Genomic DNA, 23,918 nt, shown 5'->3' on the forward strand with positions numbered 1-23,918 from the left:
TTCTTCTATTCTGAAATGCCAGCAAAAGACAACATGAAGGGGGGAAAGAAAACCCAATTAACAATCTAAGGAGATAAAAAAAAAAAAAAAAACACCACCACCAAATTCCCTTTCAGTTGTGCATTTGGGTCCTTTCAGGGAATTAATCATTAATGAATATTCAAATGCTATTTTCTTTTTCGCACTGCAGTCTATAGCACTACCTCTTTAAAAGTTAACAGGGACTAATTCTCTTTCAAAATACACATTCTCCTTAACAAATTGTCTACGTTCCTTCACTGACATACACGTACGCCAATCAAGTCAAAGCTCTGATCTCAGTCAAAACTCAAGAGTTTTATCCAAATGTGTTTACCTGGCTCCTAATAAAAGATTTTTCTACATACCATCTAAAATCCTGATGACAAAACAGAAAGACTCCTCAAAGGTTCACAAAACCCGGCTCAGCTAGAGCACCAGCTACTCTGGGTATATTTTTCCCTATGATTAACCAGTTCTTAATGACAACATTGCTTATCTTACAACTGTGACATGAAGAGGGAGCTGTAGCTCTTCTGAGACACAGTTCTGCAAGCACCAGCTTATCCACGCTCTCCGATCTCGTGTCTATTTCTCTTTCTCTCTCCCTCTCTTGCGCTGTCCCTTATTCAGTCACTCTTCCATCTTTTTGCCATTGTGCCAGCTCAATTTAAATGTATCCGCTCTGTATCTGTTCAAGTGGAGATAATCCATGCAAATCAGGAGCAGAGGTTTTCCATGCTTGGTTCACAGAGAGGACTCAGCTTGAGGAGGTCACTCGTTCACAGCCGCTCCTCCCATTATATTTTTCCCCTTATTGCAGAACTGCTGTATGTATACAGTGACTGAAAGGACTCAATTTACTGCAGCTGCCGCCTGTCTTTACTTACAACTTTTTTTTATAAAGGAACTTACCTCCATCTGTCTCTTCAAGGTAGGAAGTCTGATTCTTCTAAAGACGTGTGTAATGCCTCCACTGTCTGCTCATTATCAAATGTCACTTGAATGCTTTATATTGTTGCTGGCATTAGGCACAAATGCTGGGATTCCAGGTGCCTCACGCTTTTGTTACTTAACCGAAGAGGTACAATTGTTTAAGTGTCGGGTATTGTAATGTTTATTTTCCCTGCAGCCAGCTTCAGTTTTACAATGTCAGAAAGATGATAGTGTCCACTCTCTCATCTAGAAATACAATCCTCTCTCAAGTTTTCCTTCTTAAAAAAAAATAATCTCTCAGTATGTTTTAACTTCTCATGCATCCCAGCCAAACATAGTCAAGGGTAAAATTCAATCGTGTTAATTTTGTTTTTGTTTTTTTTTTAACCTGGCACCTACCTGCAGCGTTTTCTGTGAAAAAGAACTAACTGTTGAAATGTTTTTAACAACAGCCAGAAAAAGGATAGATTTTACTTCATTCTGCTGCAAAGCAAGAAGCTGAAGGCCTTATTGCTAACAGGCCTGTCAAATAGATTTATTCTTCACAATTTACAAATTGTTATGAGGCTATGCAGAAGTATTATAATTAGCCAGGATTCAGTTCCTGTGATTGTACATGCACTTATTTATTGTTTTGAGATTGAAATTAGATTATAAAAAAGTTTAATGTCGCAGGGCTAACAAAAAAGCTTGTTTATACAACATTGTTTGATGTCATTTTTTTAAGGCTGATTTCAATAGCCAAATGGTTACATTTAGATTAAAAATGCACCTAAGAGGCTAACAGCATTGACGATATCCATGCTGATTTATGAAGTCAATTTCTGGGCTTACATGACTTCATATGTGTTTCCTTGAAGTTACTTGTAATAATATTTTAATCATTCCTTAGTCATTCCAATTTTAAAACATACTAAATGCCATAAAATTATAGACTCGAAAATCTCTTTTTGATTAGTACAAATATAATTATAACATTCCAGTTATAATTTAGTTTTCAATAAATGTAATATGTCTTTGAAAGCACTCCCTATTAATATAATTTTACATTTATTACCTTATTTTCCAGAAGGTTTGACATGTAGCTATGTCAGACCATTTAATCTCTTGTGTAGTATGGAATTGAACATAAACAGTAAACAAAGTTGACAGTCCTGAAAAGAAGAAAAAATGATCCTCTGGTATACTGAATAGTTCTGATGACATAAATCTTAGATTTCATCTTCCAGGTATATACTTGTAGTTACTGGAGTTCAAGGGAAAAAATTTATTATCCACATAAAATATCTCAGTGCCAAAAATGTGCGGTTCTTTTTCTTTTTGATACAGACTCTTCTACTGAAGAAAAAAAAAATGCACTCTGATTTTTGAGTACAGTACAAGGCATGAAGCCCTGTCATTGTTAGCATAAAGAAGACATCTACACAAGCATTACTGTGCAGAGGGCAATCTTTCTGTCTCTGGCATTTGTTAGGTTACTGTACATAGAATTTAACAGATGAATATGTTCTGCTTCGTGGCATTTTAGTGATCCTATTGGTATGCAGGCTACTCTGCTAGGATAGCAACAGAAAAAAAAAAGGGGGGGATATATGTTTTATAGCAGTAGTAATAAAAGCCTTACACAGGGAAGAGAAGAAGAATTTGACTTATTTTCTATGCAGTAATTAGAATTTCTTTAAAACTCTTTGAAATACTGAGTGGTAAAGTAAACTGAGGCTTCTCCAGGAAGGGCTAATTGAATGTATCTATTCGAATCATGTAGTTGCCCATGAATATCTTCTTCCCAGACACTGTCACTGGAGGATTCCATTCATATCTTCAGGATTACAGGGAAAGAAATGGATTCATCACTCATGGTAGAGGGTGATTCTTTCATATTTAAAACGAGTTTGAGAAGAGCACCGGACACAGGAAAACCTAAACAGATGGAAAGGTGTGTGAGGTTGTCTGGTTGTGTGAACTTGAGACTAGTGCAAAACCAAAGGATGCCCCTTCAGAACAAAGGAACACCATGCAATACTCTGTCAGCAGTCAAGCTGAGCAGAGATACAAAAAGTGGCCAGGGAGATCTTCTGGGGAGAGAGAAAATGCAAACAACGAGGCATTCTCTTTTCAACCAAATTACCAGTATTTGATAGGTATGACGGCATTCCCCCATGGAATTTCAACCCATCATTTCACAGCTATTTCAAAATCACATATTGTATAGACTTACACATTTGTTTGTAAACCTCCTAGGAAATTCTCCAAAGACCTAATAACTTGTATGCCTTAAATTAGGTTTTACTGTGCATCCTAAATAAAAAGGTCACAGCCTTTAACTCCCATGGGTTTCTTTTGCTTTGTCTGTAAACTTGCCATTCCTTCAGTAACTCATTCAAGCAACTGTTCGAGATAAGTTACATTTTACTCCATTTTAGTGTGCCTTGCAGCAGAATCTATAGAACTGGTAAATCCTGTAGCTGTATATAATACCATGTTGTTATTCCCACCTGGCTCTTTTCTGCTGGTTTTACTGAGCGCAGTTTAAAAGATAAATTATCATCTTAAAGGGATACTACGGAGGGTGTCAATAAGTTCTCTGTAACTTCGGGAGTGTTCAGTGGTGCCCGGGAAACGCATCCCTGCTTGAGGGGAAATGATGTGCTTCATCAGCAGACATTCAATGCCTGTATCATCTGTAGATGTGCAAAATTCCTCAAGAAGGACTATATCGTGCCATACATATTTTCTCAATCTTGAAACATTGCTGTGTATGGATTGATCATAATTATCAAGTGAACACTCAGCAGATACTAATTGCTTTATGTGTATTAATTTAATCTGCCTGACACTGTGAGGTGGATGCGACCATCATCTTCATTTCACAGATCAAGACATTGAGGTATAGGGAGCTTCAGTGATTTAGCCAAGGCCTCGCAGTTGTGGTCGAATTGGGATTTGAACCCATTTATTCTGATACTGGTTTCAAAACATCACACAACAATGCCTCCCTGGCTAATTAGCTCAGATAACTAAATATGATAAGGATACCCCACCACCACCACCACCAATAGCAAAAACGTTTCTATTGCCCTGTTTATAGTCTTGATTCTAATATCTGATTCCAATTTTTCAACTCTCGCCAGAGCCCTTTACATCTGTCTGTATTATCATTATAGCAGAGGTTGTTTGGGTTTTTTTTAAGTTCTTTCATTTAATGCATGCCAAGAACATTACAGAACATTTGTCTTTTACCTCAAGGAGTTAAGAACTAAATCAGATCTGTAATTGACTGACTTGTCTACTGACAGCCTTTGAAGCACTGTCCCCCCACCTTTCTTTTTCTTTTTTTTTTTTTTCTTGTCTAAAGAACAAGATTGACATCTCTTTATATGTTTGGAATTCTTCAGTGGTGTAAAGTGTTTGGTAATGATGGAAATTAACCTGAGGCTTTATCTAACTACCTTTCCTTGTAACTCCATTGAAGTTCTGGTAACAATTAAAATTTTCATGCAAACAACTGTTCCCATCAGAAAAAAAATACTCTTCTGTCTTGTCATATCACCCTTCAAAATCTCCTGGGTAGAGGAAAAGCCTCTCTTTCTGTTGGGTACATCTGAATGAAAATTTCCCAAGTTGAAATATACCAACACTTTAGAAAAGCAGATAAAGAAAACAAATGGAGTGAAAATTCATCTTTAAATGGTCGGACTCTACACTGAAATAGTTATCTGTCCTTGTGTTAGAAGGTGTTATGTCCTCAAGGAGAAATGAGCAAGGACAGATCCATACAGGGAAGCATTTGCAGCTTTACTTCTGTCTGTTTATTTGGGATAGCTTGAACTGTCTCCCAGTGTTTTTCTACACAGTGTGAGAAGATGAACTATTATACATGTAACTCAGAGGAATCTGATTCAAAGACTGTGTTCGTTTGACCTCTGAATATCCAATATGTAATGTAAACAAAAATCTGAACAACACCAACACATAATCAAGAGGCAGAAATGTGGGGAACGTGGGTCAGTAGCAATTGAGCAAGCTACACATTTCTCGAGTAACAAATGAAAAACAATTTCGATGCCATCCTGTGATACCAGCATTCTTTTTAGATCTTATTTGAAGTATCAGGCAGATGGACTGCCCTATATATCCAGAACCCCTATCTGCTGCAGGCAGAAAGCCTGAGAACCTATCTTTAAAGTTATTTTAATATATCAGTTTTGCCCGGATTAGCTAAGTTAGACATCGACCATTGGTACAGGAAAGGTTGGGAATTAATTTAAATTTGAGCTTACTCTTCCATCATCTCTTGCTGAGTGAGTTTCTTAGCCTGCGAGACATTCCTTTCAGATTTGATTTCTCCATTACTTGGTGGATATTCCTGTTTTGAAAGAAAAGGAGGGGGCGGGAACAGAACAGGGCATGGTGGTTACGAGCTATGTATTGATATAAGCAGTCAAGGAAGTTAAAACTGACCTAAAACCATGTGAAGACTCTATCCCTGGTTGCTAAATTCTTCAGCTGCAGAATTGAACTGCTTATCCAAAAAGATGTCAATTTCCTGAAATTAAAAGTAAAATCAAAAGATTTTTCCCATTGTGGAAAGCATGTGATACGAGCAACAAATATTCAGATAAATTAATTCTCAAATGTATTAGCACTGACTGGACAGTTAGCAATACATCCGAGCTCAAAAAAAAAAAAAAACCAAAAACAAAACTTCACTGTCTAGTAAGCTCTACAGTTTGGAAAGCAAAGCCAACACTTGTACAAAGCCTTACACCAGGATTGGAAATTCTGTTTCCAGCTGTTGTTATATATGTTACTTTCCTATCAATCCTCTTCCAGAAATATTAGTTAAGTGCCCTTCCCACAGTCACTGTGACCTCTTCCCTGTCTGTTCACTGTGCCTCCAGTTTACATTTCAGAATTCAGCCTCTAACTGTGTCCTTTTCTCCTATTTCCCTGGTTGTTTTATGGGTCATAGTCTTGTATCCCCAGTAGCTTGTAAACTACTTAAGGGTAAAAATCATACTTATTCTGTGTCCTTCACAGAACTTGGCTTGGTGTGAAGGCCAGAGATCAGTCTTGATTAATATTTGAATGATTGATGGAATTTTTAAAAAATCTAGTTAGTGCTAAGGTTATATATATATGTACATATATATATATTTTAAATTTGTTTCAAGGGCAAAGTGAGGAACATCCATCCATTCAAAACATTTCTTAAGACCTAGCTAGATTCCAAACACTGGACCCATGCTCTGATAGCATGTGATAGTTTACTCATGCTCAATTTTAAGAAAATAGCAATAGGAAAGGAGATTATTCCAGTAGATAAAATTATATCTATATGTCTATATATCATATACATAGATATAGACATATGATATATATTACATATATGTGCTCTCTCTATATGTATATGATTTATCATTTTGGAACTTAAAGGTGCAGGTGACTGGTGGGAGAACTAAGGTGGAAGGTGAGAGCAGGAAGAGAACAAAAAAGACAAAGAGAAATAAGGCAGAAGATGGTAGAGGAATGGGGAAGAGAGACATGTCTTGAGGGATGAGGAGGGAAGGGTTTAGAAAGTTTTAAAGAATGCAGACCTTGGCATTTCTTATGAACACAGCTTTTTAATTCCTATCATTAAATCTCCATACACAATAAGTGGAAGAGAAATTGTAATTAATCTCAAAGAGAAATTATTCTTTGGCCTCAAGATTTGGCTCCCTAGGAATGGATATACGAAACGGGGTTGGGGTCCTAAGTAAGGATGAAAGCAAAGAAGATATAAGGTGGCTTTTAAAGCAAACTCTAAAATAGTCAATCCAACAAGAGATCCCATACAGGGAGCTTACAACCATAAATCAAATTCTAAAAAGAATTTGGCAAGCCCCGTCTTCCTCAGGCAGACATCAACACCTAAGCAGTGTGGAGATGGAGCCCTGTCCGAGGAGTGGGCAGCTTCAAAGGTGTGACCATCAGCCAGCGTGCTCCTGGAAAAAGGCTGGGGTGCGTGGAGTCAGTTATAGGATTCAGGAACCAGTGCTGGTAGAAGAGAAACAGGAGAAGCAGTTCGGGGGTCACCAACCTGGGGCAAAAGCAAGGTCTCCCATCTCTCCCCTTCTGAGTCCCAAACCCAGGGAAACAAAAAAATCTCCCAGTCCCTCAGAAGATTCGCTCTGATCTCTAACCACATGGCCGCCCCTCCTCACTGGGGTTCTCCGGCCTCATGTTAGGGGCATTTGGTGGTCTCAGCACTCAGTCATTTCATGTTTCTGCTCTTAGCCATGGAGATGGTAAAGACTATTTGTGAGATCCTTCCGCTGAGCAAATGAAAAGCCATTGCATCCTGGTTACCGGGAATCCTTTGGCTTCAGTGAGGGACAGAGCAGCCTGCAGGAGACTGTAGATGCATATTTCTGATTAATGAAAGAAATAGAGGACCATGGTTTAAATCAACATCCTTCTTGGAAAACAACAATCAAAGGCATTTAAAATCACGTGAACTGAATTTACAGAGGAAGCATAATGAAACAGAAAGAACACTAGCTTCAGCCCGACAGACCTGGGTTGGAATCCCAGCTTTTGACAATAGCGCTTCATTTCTCTGAGTTACAGCTTCCTCGTCTGTAAACTAGAAATAAAAATATGCACTTCTCAGTTATCTAGTAAAAAATTAAATATCTGCTATAGGCCCCCAAACAATGCTGAGCTTATGAAAGACATTCCACAATACTTCCCCACATTCACTTTGTTTTCTGTCCGAAATCACATTTACATGACCCTGGACCCCTCTCACAGACACAAGTATTTTGATGTTTAATGGCTTAATTTTAATTTGTAGCTAGGAAAAGAAAAGAGATTCGTGGGACAACAAAACACTGATCCTGTTACTAAACTAGTATCTAAAGATAGTGATACTTAAAATTCTCAGGTCTTCTCAGAGGGCAGTGAGGCCGATCATAGCCACGAAGAGCAAATGTTTCAAGAAAGATGCTTCTCGTGCTGGGGGTTATATTTATAATTTTAATTGGAATTACTATTTTCACCTACCTCTGCTTCTCAGGTCCCGACTGAATATATCCTTAAGGCCTGATGCCTAATGCCCAGCATGTGTTAATTTTCACAGCGTTTTGAAACGGCCTGCCCGTGAGTGCTCCCAGGCACTCGGGTAATGGGCTCGGGCTGCAAAGTTTGCAGAATTCCTTCTGAGTAGGTTCTGTGCAGACCACTATGAGTTTCCAGTACCCACGCTCAAAAACCAGATTGAGAACTTTTGGAAGGATTGACCATGAATTAGTCAAACCTAAAATCCCTCCTAAGAGGACTCTTATTTTTAGCTTCTTCTGTGTGCAAGATGAGCACAGGGCCCACATCAGAAAGCAAGAAGCATCAGGGACATGAGAGAATCAGGAGGGCACTTCACAGCTTTGTAGGATTTTTCTGATTTCTTTGGAAACTATGTAAATGAATTCCTTAAACACAGGCTGTCATTGATTTTTCCCGATGTTCATTGATCCCCTCATCATTGCTTCATGTATGTGTTCTCCCAAAACATCTAGTATCGATATTTCTCTCCCTCAACTCTGTCCCCAATCCATTATAAGTATATCATTAAAACCTGTTTAAATTCCTATGAAAGATTATATTAAGTGCACTTTTAGTGTAATTATGTCAATAGTGGAAGATAAACATGTATTAGGCAGTGCAAAATGCTGATTATCTGTCAGGGTAAATCTGTTTATTTGAGATACAGCAATCTGACAACCCCCTGGTGTTACTCGGGAAAGTACATTCTCCTTCCAGGTACGGTTTGGTGGGGTCTGACAGCAAAATGCTGTCAGTGGCCTCCTGCTGTGGCATAATCTTGGTCATATATAAACCCATATACATGTGGCCCTAAGTAATAAAATACAGACGTGCGGATCATGTGTTTTAGGCATACGTGATATGCTTACATTTGGGCATTTTTGTACGGGTAGAAAACTAAGTTGACAAGTTCGAGAGAGGGGAGAGTGGGTTACAGGACTAGCCTGCATTTCCATTTTTGCCCAGGGCAGGGTTTGCCCTCCATAATGGCAGCTCAGAACCATCTGTATTAATCCCCAGGAAAAGGAAAGAGCCGGTGCAAAGAAGGGGAATCAAGGAAGGTTGGTCTGGTAGAGGGTGTGGATCCGATTCTCAATGCAAACGTGCTTCTTTGATTCTTGTAACTTTTTCCTTGAGGTATTGGCTTCTAAATATATCCTAGAGATACCACTGCCGGCCCCCTGTGATTGGTCACCGAGTTTTTCTCTAAGGAGATAAAACAGGATAGGAAGGCGACAGGCCGCACGTGCCATGGCTCAATTCCCCCAGGTTTTTGTGCAGCAGAAAATGAACTGAAATGAAAATGGCTTGAATAGTCAGGCACAGTGTGCCAACCCCTCTGAAAAATAATTTTATCTGACTTTATTACATTGGGATCACTTCCTGAATGCCATAAAAAATGCTGAATAGAATAATAAAAATTGATATGTATATTGACATTTTAGTTTTCTAAATAGAAGCTGAGAAAATATAAACAGCATTTGGTCTTTGCAACTCTTCGGACCAATCATTCGTATGCTGACTAATTCACTTACTCTCAAATACCTCATTCGGCCTTAATATAAATGTCTTCTGAAATAATTTCTCCCCAGTAGATTATGCACATCTTCAGTTTGATTCAGAATTTACATGTGTAGTTTGCATATTTTTGCATCAGAGTGTCTGCTTTAAATTAGATAAAGGTCACTGTCATTCATAATCAAGAAGAAGGTGGATTAAAGGTCACAATTCAATAAAAAAAAAATCTGATTAGATGTAGAGGTTTGTTCATGTGATTCAGTATCATTGGATAAGTGGAAATCATGAGTCAACAAATTAGCCTCAGGATAATGGGTGACTTGCTTCACTGTGATCAAAAACATTCAGATTTTTTTTTTTTCCCCACTGTCTAACTTGTTTCTCTCTGTGTCGCAGTGACAGTTACTTCTGTTACTACTCTTACCATTAGGTGTCTTTTATAATGTCACTTGGTTTTAGGAGTGACATGAATGGCAATTTTATCTCCAAAATAAAGTATTAAGTTATAATGAATTAATAATAGACAGATGTGGATTAGGAAGTCCCTGAGGACCTATGGTTACTTCTACCATTTTTCCCCCCGAGGTAGTTCCTTGTTCCTCCACTCTTTTGAAAAGATGGAGATGTCACCACACATTTCTTCCCTTACATAACTATTTTCTATTTCTCATAGACACTGAAAAGCCCCTATAAACCCTTCCAAATTTTGACATCTATTCGGTGTTTCTGTCTGTGATTAGAAGGGATATGTATAAAATAAGTATAGCCAGTGGCAATTAGGCTTTGTCAACTGGTTGAACTTTTTTAAGGTAGTTTGACAATGACTTGAATAAATGAAAAGCAGTTGAAAACAAACAAATGCTAAGTTGCGGGATATCATTGTTTGGGCCATACATCAATCTGCATACCTGAAGGGGAAAAATTGATAGGCTTTTCATATATATTTGGAAGTTTGACATAAGTACTCAGGTGTTAACACCAATGCTTCGTGTAACCAAACTTACTACCAGAAAGGAAAGAGTCTGACTTGCTCATCTTAAAATATTTCTTTTCCTTTTTGCATGTGCTCTTGACTTAAGGGGAAATCTTATTTCTCCCGCTGAATTATTTGTCTACTCTGTTTGCTATATTGGCACCTTAACAGATCATCAAAAAAAAAAAAAAGAAAGAAAGAAAGAAAAGGAGAAAAGAGAAGAAAGATAGACAAGAAGGCACCACCTTTTTAAAGCACATTATTTATTTTTCCAAAGAAAATCAAACATTTTTATAGGAACTATAAAGGTTAAATGGCTTAAGCAGATTATAATTAGTTAATTTTGTTAAACATATATTGGATCAATTTTACATTATTTTAATTACCTTTTGGAATAAATGGTTTGGTGAACAAATTCACTTGATGTTCAGGATCAAACAAAATTACCTTTCCTCTGGGTAGGCTTAAGTTTCACAAAATGATTTGGAAATGACCTCCTTTGCTTTCATCTAAAAATATCTTTGGATTTAGAAAATGATTAAAGTTGAATATATTGTGTTTTAAGCCAATCATATTTTATCATTTTCATGGCTTGTTCTTTCTTTAAAGAGGAGTGTAATCAAACTTCACTGCACAGATGTTTCCCCTTTAAGGAGACTCTTGTAATTCATGCAATATCATGGTATTTGTAAGGTTGATTCAACTCTTATTTTTGCCAGAAGACATATAATGTATTCTGGTAAGTTTATGAAGTTGTGTTGTGTTGTTTGTTTGTTTGTTTCTGATAAGATATAAGAATGAAAGCTAGATAGTCACTAAATATCATGGCCAAATCAGAAATGTTCTGATTTCTGTCTCTTTGGTGTATGTGCGTATATATACCTACACTCATACCCGGAAATAGTCAAACCCTAAATTGTAAATACTGGGTCCCAGGTTGTTGAATAGTAAGTAGAAAACCATGTAACTATCTCTCACCCACCCCAATTTAGGGCATCTAGAGAGCAAATCAGGAGAATGTAAATACAATTTGCCCCCCACCCTTTTTTTTTTGTCTATGTGGAGTTAGCAAGTTAATCTAGTGCCCAAAGATAGCTATCTCTCTTTTTGCTTACAGAAGGAGTTCTCATTTTTTTGTTGGGGTTCGTGGGGAGAGGTGGGTGTTGATATTACTAACATCTAGCTGGCAGAGGTCAGGCATGCTGCTAAGTACATGGGAGAGCCTTCCAAACAAAGGATTATCCTGCCCAAAATGTCAATAGCTCTGAGGATGAAAAACCCTCCCTTGTAAGAAAGAGGGAGATTTCTTCATTATGTATCTCAACTCTACAGCATCTCTTTTCCCATAGCCCAATGTTCCATCATCCTGACCTGCATCTGGCTAACTTCTCTTCATCCCTCAGAACCCTCAGGGCAGTTATCACTGCATTCTGAATAGCTCTGCTGATTTGTCATCTGATTATGATTATACACCTTTGTGTAATCACACCACTATATCCCTCTAAACTTGATCGATTTGCTTTTCTGTATCCCATCCTAGACCATAAATTTCCTGAAAATTGTACTTTTTATTGCTAACATCTAGCATGGTTTGTGGGACATAACTGTCTTATTAAGACTTGGTGTTGAATGAAATCACGCTTATCTCTGGAAACCATACTGTACAGGGTGTTTGGGTTTAGCTTAAATAGCACTTAAGATACTACCACAGGTATTGTGGATTAAACATATAAATTGTAGTTGCTGGCTAAAAGGATAACTTAAAAAATATTTGAAGCACAACCATTTGTAAGTAGGGGGTCCTGCCTGCATATTTACTTATATCTATATAGCTGGATGTGTTTTAAAGCACAATCATGTATGTGTGAAACATGGCATAATTGCATGGATATATATGCTTTTTTCAATAAGGTATACATTTTAATGAAGGCACTCAACTATATTATCATTATGTATACACATATGTAAATGAAGCATACTTCTACGTCACATTAGTAAACTTCCCAAACTCTAATGACTGTTTATGCTTAATACGCCAAATATTATACTTGCAATAAAGTAGGGAAGAGCACTGTCCACCTCTAAAGAACATGGATGCCTTTCAGTCACTCTTCTTCTCTCTGTTCTATGTTTCCTTGATCTCTGTGTTTTGGGTCGTGAATATGGTCAGTAACAGTATTGAATTATAAAGCTACATCGGTACAATTGAATATTAAGTGTTTGGTTAATTTACTGATTATTATTAATCAGTGAGAACCCAGAACTACCTTTACATCTTTTGAAAGTAATATTGATAACTCTGCATTTGGCAATACCGTGCCCTTTTATCATTCCACAAAGAGAAAGAGTGAAGTCAAGATCTGGCAAGTCTGATTAATAAATGTCAGCATAAGTAGCTAATTTGGATAAATAAAAAATTTACTTCCCTAGAGCTTAGAGATTAAGAGCACAGCTTCAGATCCAGAAAGATTTGTGTTCCCTTTCTGGCTCTGCCGTGTAGAAGCTTAAGACCTTAAACAAGTTGTTTAACTCCCTAAACCTCATGTTCATCTGTAAAATGGGAATAATGCTGACATCTACTAATACCTCATGTGGTTGTTGTATAGATACATGAAATGATATGAAAGAAAGAATTGGCAGGTGCCCCTAGACACAATAAGTTAGTGCAATAAGTGATGTCTATTTCTAACATAGTAGTAGTTACAGAAGTGACCATCCTGGTAATAATAGCAGTGATAGGGCCCTACAAATCCTGGCTTTCTTTTATAATCTGGGAAATATACCTAATAACACTTCTATAACTTAAAATTGGATTTATATCAGAAAAAAATTACAGAAGAAATACTTTTAATGTTTTCTTCTTACTGCAGTCATGATATCCAATTGCATTCATTCTCTGATGCTGTCTGTCTGCTTTCTCTTACTTCCATCCTTCTGTTGCATGGAACATTCATTTTATCCCCCATCAATTTTAAGATGTTTGCAAGTTTGAAAGAATTTTTAAGAGCAAGTTTCAGACTTACACTTCTCTAGTAAACCCAATGGCATTTTGTTCTCCATCTCCATGTCTTGACATGGCTCACCAGAACAACATAATTGTAAATACAAAACCAGATTTGTTGTGTTTTGTTTTTAAGATTTTATTTATTTATTTGAGAGACAGAATGATAGAGGAAGAGAGAGAGCATGAGAGAGGGGGGAGGGTCAGAGGGAGAAGCAGACTTCCCGCTGAGCAGGGAGCCCAATGCGGGACTCGATCCTGGGACTCCAGGATCATGACCTGAGCCGAAGGCAGTCGCTTAACCAAATGAGCCACTCAGGCACCCCCCTTTTTTTTTTTAAATGAGGTGCATCATAGTTAAGAGAGACTGTGAAATATGTAAGTTTTCCATCAAACCAGGAGAATTCCATCGATTTCTCCTCCTCTGATCCCAGCAGGCCAAAGTGTCTTGAGAATAGCATTTCTAGGAGGCTGATCATAGAGGTGGAGCTCAGCAGATGCGTTTAAATGGAACTGGAATGGGCGCCTGGGTGGCTCAGTCGTTAAGCATCTGCCTTCAGCTCAGGTCATGATCCCAGGGTCCCGGGATCGAGCCCCGCATCGGGCTCCCTGCTCCGCGGGAAGCCTGCTTCTCCCTCTCCCACTCCCCCTGCTTGTGTTCCCTCTCTCGCTGTGTCTCTCTCTGTCAAATAAATAAATAAAATCTTGAAAATAAATAAATAAATAAATGGAACTGGAATAATGAGCATTTCTAGGGAATGATTCTGTAGAGCCTAAGATAATCATGAGCCCAGTGATCATGAGTTTGTATTGCATTCATTAATTTTATTTCTTGGAATAAGGCAGTAATTAAAGAGGAAAATAAGACCCATGTACCATTTTGTCTTCTAGGCCTTCTTGGTCAAATTTTTCTTGGAATTATTCTTTGAATCTTTATATTAACATATATAGCTGAACTTCTTCATAGGATGCAGTTATGATTAGACTTTAACAACTTTTTTTGTTTTTAATTAATTTTAAAATAATGGAGACATAACACTTATTTCAAAACTTAAAGAAAGAAAGTGCTTTTGACTATATATTTGGATGAACTACTACCATCTTATCAATGTATTTTAAAAAGCAAATGCTAAAATTTTTTAAAAACTTAAAATAAGTTTATTAAATTTATATGAATTCTATTACATAATCCATGATACACATTACATAATTTTATGTACATAAATTACATATATAATTTAATGTATTTTTATTTATATAAACATTTTATTTATATAAGCTAATATATATATAATAAATCAAATACTGGGATCCTTGACCCCTACCTGGGGATAAGAATGGGCTAAAACAAAAACAAAAACAAAAACAAAAACAAAACAAAACAAAAGAATGGGCTAAAACAAAGAGCTTTATCTTTGGCCCTTGCCTTTGTTACACTGAATGTGAACAAAGAAAATACATTTATCCAGATTACACATGAGACCAACCTGAAAAGGATAATCAGTACTCTATGTGACAACAAGCAATAAGTATAACTTAGTGTAAGATAAATGATAATTCTGAACATCAGTTAAAAACATCAAATGCACAATTTAAAATGAAGCTCTCTAGCTAGGAACCTTAGTTAGGGAGAAAAAGATTCATGGGTTTTAGTTAATCATAAGCTTAATATGCACCAATGGTGAGATGGTATGCTAAAACAGCATACCACCACCTTAGGCTAAATTAATAGACATTGTAAGAAGGACATTGGAAAGAATAGTCCCATTAAATTCTCTAATTATTAGATCACATCTAACATACTGCAATTAGTCCTCCATATTTAAAGGAAAAAATTGGAAAACACAATGTGTCAAAAAAATGTGTCCAAGTTGGAAAGGAGTTTAAAAACTGTCATGTGAGAAATAGCAAAAGAACCAAGATGTTTGGTCTAGAAAAGAGAAGACTAAGGGAAATGTAAGAAATAATTGATATAGATATCTTTCAACAAATATTTATTGACACCTTGTTACAAACACTGTGCTTAAGTGTGAGGTAAACAGAGAAAATAAGAAACTGATCTTTTATCCCTTAGTTAATGGACTTTAAAGTCAAGAAGAGGTGACAAGACTTTAAATAATCACACAAATGAACATTAAATAACAAACAGCGATAAGAAAGGAAAAGAAAAGCTACAATGAAAAAATAAATAAACTGATCTAACTGGGATGGAGCATAATGTCAAGGAAGGCTCTCTGAAAAAGTGACATTTAAATCAAATAAATAAAGGTGGGGGAGGAGGGAGGGCAGGCTTCGTTCCAAGCAATGATAATGGCTATGCAAAGTCTCATAATCAGAACCCCTAAGGAGGAAAAAAGCTTAGCAAAATTGAGGAATGGAAAGAGGAGAGGGTGATTAGAGCATATTAATGAATAAGGAAAAATGGTGTGAGAAGAAACAAGGGCTAGATTGTTGTAGCCCTTTGGAGGCTACAACATTATGTCTTCTATTCTAAATGCCAGGAGTAGCTGTGGAGGCATTTAAGCACAGAGTAAGGTAAGGAGATTTGCCTTTCACAAAAATGACTCTGGCTTTGTTTGGATAATGTATGGGAAAAGGGCTAAAGGTGGTGAAGGATCTACTTCAGAGGCTATTGTGGTAGAAGAGGCAAGAGAGAAGGCTCATTTGACCTACACTGGAAAAGAAGATTGAATAACACAGATTCAAACACATTTTGGAGGTAGTATCAAGTGGATCTGATGATGGATTGAATGTAGGTGCAGAGAACAAAATATGGTACTGAGCAAGACCCCTATTTTCTGATATATGTAAGGAGATTAATTACCGAGAAGTGAAGAAACTTTAAAGCAGAAGTTCAAATGCCTTGGCTTGGCCACAGTAAGTTTGAGAAGCAGGATCAGTTGTTTAAACAACAGGGGCTCCTGGGTGGCTCAGTCAGACAAGTATCTGACTCTTGATTTCGGCTCAGGTCATGATCTCATCACCGTCATGAGACTGAGCCCCCCATGGGGCTCCGTGCTCAGTGGAGAGTCCGCTTGAGATTCTCTCTCCATCTCCCTCTGCTGCCCCCACCCCTTGCTGGCACTCTCTCTCAAATAAATAAATAAATAAATAAATAAATAAATAAAATATCTTAAAAACAACAAAAACTATGAAGTTTTCTATTATTTGGGTGAATATCTGGTGAATTGTCAGGCAGAAGAGAGAGCAGAATTACTTTGTCTTCTTCAAAAAAACAGATCCACAACCACAATGTCAAATTTACAAGAAGGTCAGGTTCAACTCAGTCCATGAAAGAATGATTTTTAAGAACTAAACCATCCAAAAAAAATGAAGACTGGCTTGGAAGGGGGTAAGTTTTCCCTCACAGTAGGTCTACTGGCAGAGATCAAAGGACTTGGGTCTCTTGAGTAATATTGTGTTTAATTCCAGGAATCATATTTTAAAACCTTGAGAAGAGGGGTGCCTAGGTGGCTCAGTCTGTTAAGCCGCCAACTCTTGGTTTCAGCTCAGGTCTTGATCTCAGGGTCGTTGAGATTGAGCCCCATATAGGGCTCCTCACTCAGTGCAGAGTCTGTTTGAGATTCCTCCCCCTCTACCCCTCCCTCCCCCGCTCACGCTCTCTCCCCCCCAACTCTGAAATAAATAAATAAAATTTTTAAAAATAAATAAATAAATAAATAATAAAACCTTGAGAAGAAAACAAAGAAGATTCTCGCTTAGGTCACTGCTGGTATTCAGTAAACCATTTAATTGCTGATTGCTACTGGGCATGTACCTGGCACCTTTCTACCAGAAGGATTATTGATTATGTAGAGAAACTATTGGCTGTTTATGGAAGTGTGTGCTTAACTTTCCCTCTTGGGTAAGCTAAGGTCAGCACCATGCCAGAAATGGACTGCATAGGTTAGAATTGGAGACTTCTCTTCTGTTATGACCCTAAAATTCTCCTCATGCAAATGTCACTAATTTATTATGGCTTGCTTTCTTGCTGTACTTAAACTTAGCCTCAAGCATCCTTTTCCACCTAGCATTCCCAGACAATCAATACCTTCTGACTGACATTGTCATTTGAGATGATATCCAACCCAGCTGTCAGGAGTCCTCAACCCCAGGACTCACAGCTCTTAAGGGCATCTACCCTCACAGACTCCCCAGGGAATGAGAAGCTATGATGATTTCTTCTAGGACTGGAGCATCTCACTGAGAATTAATGTCACTTGCCAGCCTGAACAGTCTTTTCTTTTTTTCCATTGGTACTGCTTCATTTTTCCCCCCTGAAAAAGCTTTGTAAATTTAAGACCATTCTGCAGTGTGGTCTGTATAAATACATGCAGTTGGACAAATCACTCTATCTTTAGGTTTGTCATAATAACTTGGTATGTGATTCTGCGTTAAGTGGAGAATGAGAGAAAGAATTGGCCACGTAGCCAGCATCTCATGATAGACACTGTACCTAATCAGAGCCAGAGATTTGAGGCAAAGCACCCCAGTCCTCAGGGGGAAAAAAAAGGCTTATTTTTCTTTTTCATAGACTTTAGCCTTTAGTAATAATTGTGTGCTTTGTGATTGTGGTTCAGGGATAGTACCTATCACATTAGAGTTCAATTTTAATATATCTAGAGCTCTTTAATAAGACAGTCCGTTAAGACTAGGGCACTGACTGATTAATAAGTTGGTTCAAGTAGACTTTCGTTCGGTTCTCAGGAATAAGTGCTCTGTCTAGTTGATAAATTTCCACACTAAACACAAACGTTGTTATTTGTCATATACTAACTGTTTTAATGGGCCATTCTTCATGATCTTTAACAACTATCAATTGATCTCTAGAACTCAGATGTCACACTGCAATCCAGCTATGTTCGAAGAATCTAAGTTTAAGCGAACTACATACAATATAAAAGAAGTTAAAAAAATATTAATTTGTTCTAAGGACAGAAATCTATTAAGCACATTAATGAAGATGTGAACAAGCAGTGACTCAGGGCTGTTATTTTCCTCCACAGCAGAAATATATTCATCAATCCAGGCACTTATATCTTCAGATCCTCAGGTTTTAATAAAGGTAAGTCTAAGAATTCTACTTAGGCTTTCCGACCATTACATCTTGAACCATCAGAAATAATCAGATATGTTTAAATCATCTGGGAGATAAACTGAGTGATTTCGTACTTGTAAAACATAAACTCTAGAGGTAGCTTAATTTTCACATTTATCATTTGTGATCATTCTTCCAGTTCCTCCTTGCCTAAAAAACTATTATCAAACCCAGATTTCCCTTCAGCAGACTGGCAGGACTAGGCCACTTAATACAAATAAAACCCAAAATGCTGCAAAATGAAATGAGTTGGTTTTTTGTTTGTTTGTTTTTGAAGAGGTTCAGGGCAAACACCTATGCCCAGGAGTACAAAGGGATATGCCTATTTCTCCATCTGAGAGTCTTCAGTGCTGACATTAGCACATCGATGTTTTATGCATTTCATACATAATACGCCTTGTGATTATAAAATCCAGACTGTAGAGCTGAATTACGTTTGCTGAGAATGGAATGGGGCGGGAGGAAGAACACGTCTATTGAGAAAAATCATCCCATTGCTTTATCTTCTAGGAGATCTGTGGAAGCCTTTCTTTTGGAAAGTGCTCAAAGACAGATCAAATGTGATAATAAAGGTTCACTATCTGAGCAGGTCTGCCCTAGAAATAGTGCTTTAGAAATCTGAGGTGGGAAAGAAAGGCAGCCTGTGCCAGAAACTGATTAAATTTCAGTTATCTATCCAAAGAAGTCCCTAGTTGCTTGTAAAATGCTCCATATAATTACAGTAATGACGGGTTTTAAAGGAATTTACACATTAGCCTTTATCATGGGACTTTCTTTGTGGGTGCATTTCTACTTTAAAATCAATATCTCTAAAATAAACTTTAATAAGATTTATTAATTTTATCTATGTGGACATTTTAAAAGTCAATATCAAATATCTTTCTCCAGATTCTTCTTGGCATTTGAAGAAGCTTAGATATAATCAAATGTCATGCCCTCTGTATGTTAAACGATCATTGTTCTATGACTTTGCTCTTGTATACAACGCAGCCCGATTTTAAACTTTGAAAGAGTTGTGAATCAATACAAAGACTGTTTAAAGTGTATGGGTCATCCTGATACACCATCTCAGTACTGTGGACAGGGCTCATTAGTTGCTTCCTGAGCTATTACCTTGCTCAGTGTTAGATTTGAATAACCCAGGGAAGGAGTTTGATGGCCCCCATTTGACCCTGCAACCATGGTGGCTAAAATCACTTTTTTGAAACATCTACACGCTCTACAAAAAACAAAAAGGTTTTTATAAAATTGTGTCCCAGAGAACAAGCTTACTATCTTTCATTGAAAGTAAAGAGCATTTATGGGATAACACAGCTTTCAAACCTTTTCTTTTTCAAAAGAGACTTGGCACTAGCATTTCTTCTCAGTAAACCTTGAAGGGGAAGACTCCCTGCCGACCACACACTCGATGGCTTCATGTTAGGTGGCTATAATCTTAATCCAAAGGAGAGTGGATTTATATTTTCATTGAAAGGAAGACTTCTGAGAAAGTCAAATGTTAAGATCTTCATCGATGCCAGAAGAACTCTATCATTAAAGCATAAAGGAAACATCAAATTTTGTTGTCCCCTGAAAATGAAACCTGATTTAATCTTAAATCTTAGATGTTTGTAAACACAAAACTCAGGCCAACTTCCCGTCCCTAAAAAAAATAAAATAAAATAAAAATTAGGTCTTAGTACTAGATTGGAAGCTTAATTATGTTTCCTTTTTTCTGTCTTTACCCTCATAATGTCTAGTTTCCTGAATTATAGTTTCTATGTAATAAATTTGTATACTATCTTGGAAAACTTACTATAAGGTGAATTCATAATATTGAAACCATATTGGTTAGGCATACCATAAAAATATAATTTAATAATTAGTCAAGGTAAACATCTTATCTTTCCACTCGGATAACATGGAGAGAACAATATTTCAATACTTGAACATGGCTAACTACCAGGATAAAGATCACTTCAATTTCCATATCTATAGCTACCCAACTCAACAATAAGCTATCGCTAGCCACCGTCCCCTTCTTTTCACACACAGAAAAAAAAGTGCTATTTGACTCAAAACATCAAAGGGTACAGATGTACTTAATTATCATTTTATAGTCTGCCCTTTACCTGGACTATTTAAATAAGGTTTTTATTTCCTTCCTTATTTGCTAGTAAATGACATTTTACATGATCTATAGAGGATCTATCAATCTATATTAGGATTGGGTCTAGTTATTATCATGTAAAACCGAATTAATAGCGGCTGAAACCACTTAATATTTTTTTCATGCAAAGGAGTCTGGAGTTAGTCTGCCCATGAATAGTATGGTGGTTCCACAGTTACGAGTCACCCATGGTCCTGTTGTCTTTCTGCTCTGCCACCCTGCGTATTGGCTTTCTTTAAGTTTCTCTCCTGTTTGCAAGATAGCACTAACGCTCTAGCCACTGCATTCTTTTTCCAAACACCAGAGAGGGCAAGGGGAAAATGGCCTTGCCAGATCATCCTATTGCATTTTTCTCAAAATACCACCACCACTACATACCCAAAGACTCATATTTATATCTCATTTTCCACCCCTATTTTGAAAAGAGGCTGAAAGATAGTTTTGTAGACATACACTTTGCTCTTCCCAACAATATAGCGATTCTCTTCCTTAAGAAGAGAAAGAGGGGCACCTGGGTGGCTCAGTTGGTTAAGCGACTGCCTTCGGCTCAGGTCATGATCCTGGAGTCCCTGGATCGAGTGCCGCATCGGGCTCCCTACTCGGCAGGGAGTCTGCTTCTCCCTCTGACCCTCCTCCCTCTCATGCTCTCTGTCTCTCATTCTCTCTCTCTCAAATAAAAAAAAAAAAAAGAAGAAGAGAAAGGGGATATGTATAAGGTGGGCAGGTCATAGTTTCTTCCATACTGTCCTGAAATTTGCTCCTTTAAACATGCTTTCAAGGTGCCTTATTTGGGGACCTGTAATCCCAAATCTAATGCAAACTATTTTTCCAAAATCCAGATGGAGATTCTGCTAGCTAACATCCTTTACCTTCATCTGCCTGCTTGACTAGCGTTGTATTTTAGAATTAAATGTTCCAAATTTAAACTGCAACTTTAAAATACTTTGATTTATCAAACCCGTTCCAACCACCAACTCTTTTTTTAGGTGTCAATTTATTTTTCACTTGTGAAACTTTGAGGTGATAGGCACCTATGGTTATTTTCACAGCTTAAGAGAATCAGAGAGAAAAATTGTTGGTTTTACATTATACATGTTTTTATTCTGTTTCACCTCAAATATGATAGTTACCAGCACATGGTTATATTGCTCTAGAAATTATAATCTTCACAGACTGTCATCTGACAACTCTGCTAGTGCAGATGTCCTTCTGTGGCTTTTCACATTTCCGATGATTAGTTTTTATTTTGAGTTAAGGTGAAATAGAAAAAAGAATTTCATTTTGATTAAATTGCTCATGTATAAATGGCAATGTTTTTGGTCATCCAAGAAGCTTTTTAGTTTCTAGCTGGTATTTGCTATAAGCTAATAAACTAGAGCATCACAAGATTAAAGGGTATTAAAATATGGATTTTCCTGGCCATCACTATGATGAAGATGACCAAAACTCTCTGAAATATGCTGATGTTTTACAGAAAAAGAGGGTCAGAAGATAATCTCAAATGCTGACCCAACAGGGATTAATTCAAACAGATTGCTAAAAGCATCAATGCCACTGAATGAAGCACATATCACCCGCGGCCTGGTCTATGACATCTGTAGCTGATAGCTGATTAAAAAAAGAGAGAGGTTACACTTTTTTATGTTAACATGTTTGCACACTGCTTTGGAGAATATTCCACAGCTGAAGACATACAAAGAATGCAACTCTAATTTATCTAAATTTAATCCAAAAATATCTACGATATCTTATTTGATCAGAGACAAAGAATGCTGGGGTTAATTATCTGGAGGGCTTGGATGTTCTTAGGTCAAATATTATTTTAAAGCGGGATACCTTTGAAATGCAGTCAAATTAATGGCTCTTTCCTCTTATACCGTGACATTACCACTGAAGTACACACAAGCTGTTAACACATGGTGTACCTGATCATCACCACTCCCTGCTGCCAACAGATGTATGAGTCAACAATAAATATATTCTAATCGTGTCCTGGAAAGAACGGTTTCACACGTTTGGAGACTGACATCTGCACCATGTAGAAGTGAAAAAAAAGTGTGTAAGATCTGCATTTATTACTACTTGCTGTGTGCATCTGAGAAAACATGTAAGGGTTGCCCAAAGGATGTTTTAAGAACACATGTTAACAACTGTTATTGGTAACATTTTAAAGTTTAACGACATAGATGAATTTGGTTGGTAAGTACATACATGGCTGAATCCTACATTTCATGAATGCCGGAACCATGTCTTAAACTTATTTGCATGTCCCATAATGCCTGGCACAATGTCTGGTAAATTGTAAGCTCTCAATAAATATTTGATGATAATGAGTATTTTACCTTATATCGACATCAAACCAAAACATCAACTGAAAAGGGGAAGATTTTTGAAATTTAGATCTCTTAACTTCCTTATATTCATTTCTCATTTAATTCCTTTTTAAAAAATCAAGTAGTATGCGACTGCCCTGAATAATAAGAAATAGGCAAGAACACTAATGACAATAAATAAGTTACAGAGAGATTTTTACATTTGCAAGCAAAATGGACGGTTTGGGAATTAATTCATGTTACTAGTTTGGCTCTGAAATAATGATTAGGTAAATTTTGACCCTTTGTGGGTATGTTATTTTTTCTTTATATTGGGACCACGGTACCCGGCAATACAAATATAGACAATAATATATCAAGTCACAGGCATAATAGAGCAGTGAATAAGTGCTCATCTTTTTCATGATTATTACCTCTATGTTATATTTATTTTCCCCAAATAATTATTAGCTTTATATAAATAATATACTTTATTCCCTTGCTAGTGGAAAATGATGTTTGACATTAAGGAAAGGTCAGATATCATGAATGGGAAACCACAATGAGGATTGCCTTTAAGGATTATTGAATTAAGAGGTACATATATTTGACAAAGTATAGAAATCAAATAGCTGCCATGTTAGCAGTGCCCTTTTACGTGCCATAGATTTATTGACATTTACTAAATATAAAAAAAAAGTTGAAACTGTGAGTGTTTAGTATGCATTATGATGAAAAACCTAATATCACTTCCCTGAAGATTATATGACAGCATTTTAACCAGGGTAAGTTCACTGAATGATTGGACATCAGATTGGAACATAAATTAA

At 37.0% G+C, this 23,918-nt stretch overlaps 1 long non-coding RNA gene across 1 annotated transcript in view; it reads left to right on the plus strand.

The window, feature by feature from the left end:
• The first annotated feature begins 572 nt into the window (after nt 1-572).
• LOC145721298 (uncharacterized) overlaps nt 573-23,918 on the plus strand; it is a 294,764-nt gene continuing 271,418 nt past the window's right edge. Inside the window, exon 1 of the long non-coding RNA XR_014144926.1 lies at nt 573-952. This is a non-coding gene — a long non-coding RNA (uncharacterized LOC145721298). The remainder of the gene's footprint in view (nt 953-23,918) is intronic.

Source organism: Leptonychotes weddellii, chromosome 4 (genome assembly GCF_054177405.1).
Source record: "Leptonychotes weddellii isolate Sample4059 chromosome 4, ASM5417740v2, whole genome shotgun sequence".
Taxonomy (NCBI): Eukaryota; Metazoa; Chordata; class Mammalia; order Carnivora; family Phocidae; genus Leptonychotes; species Leptonychotes weddellii.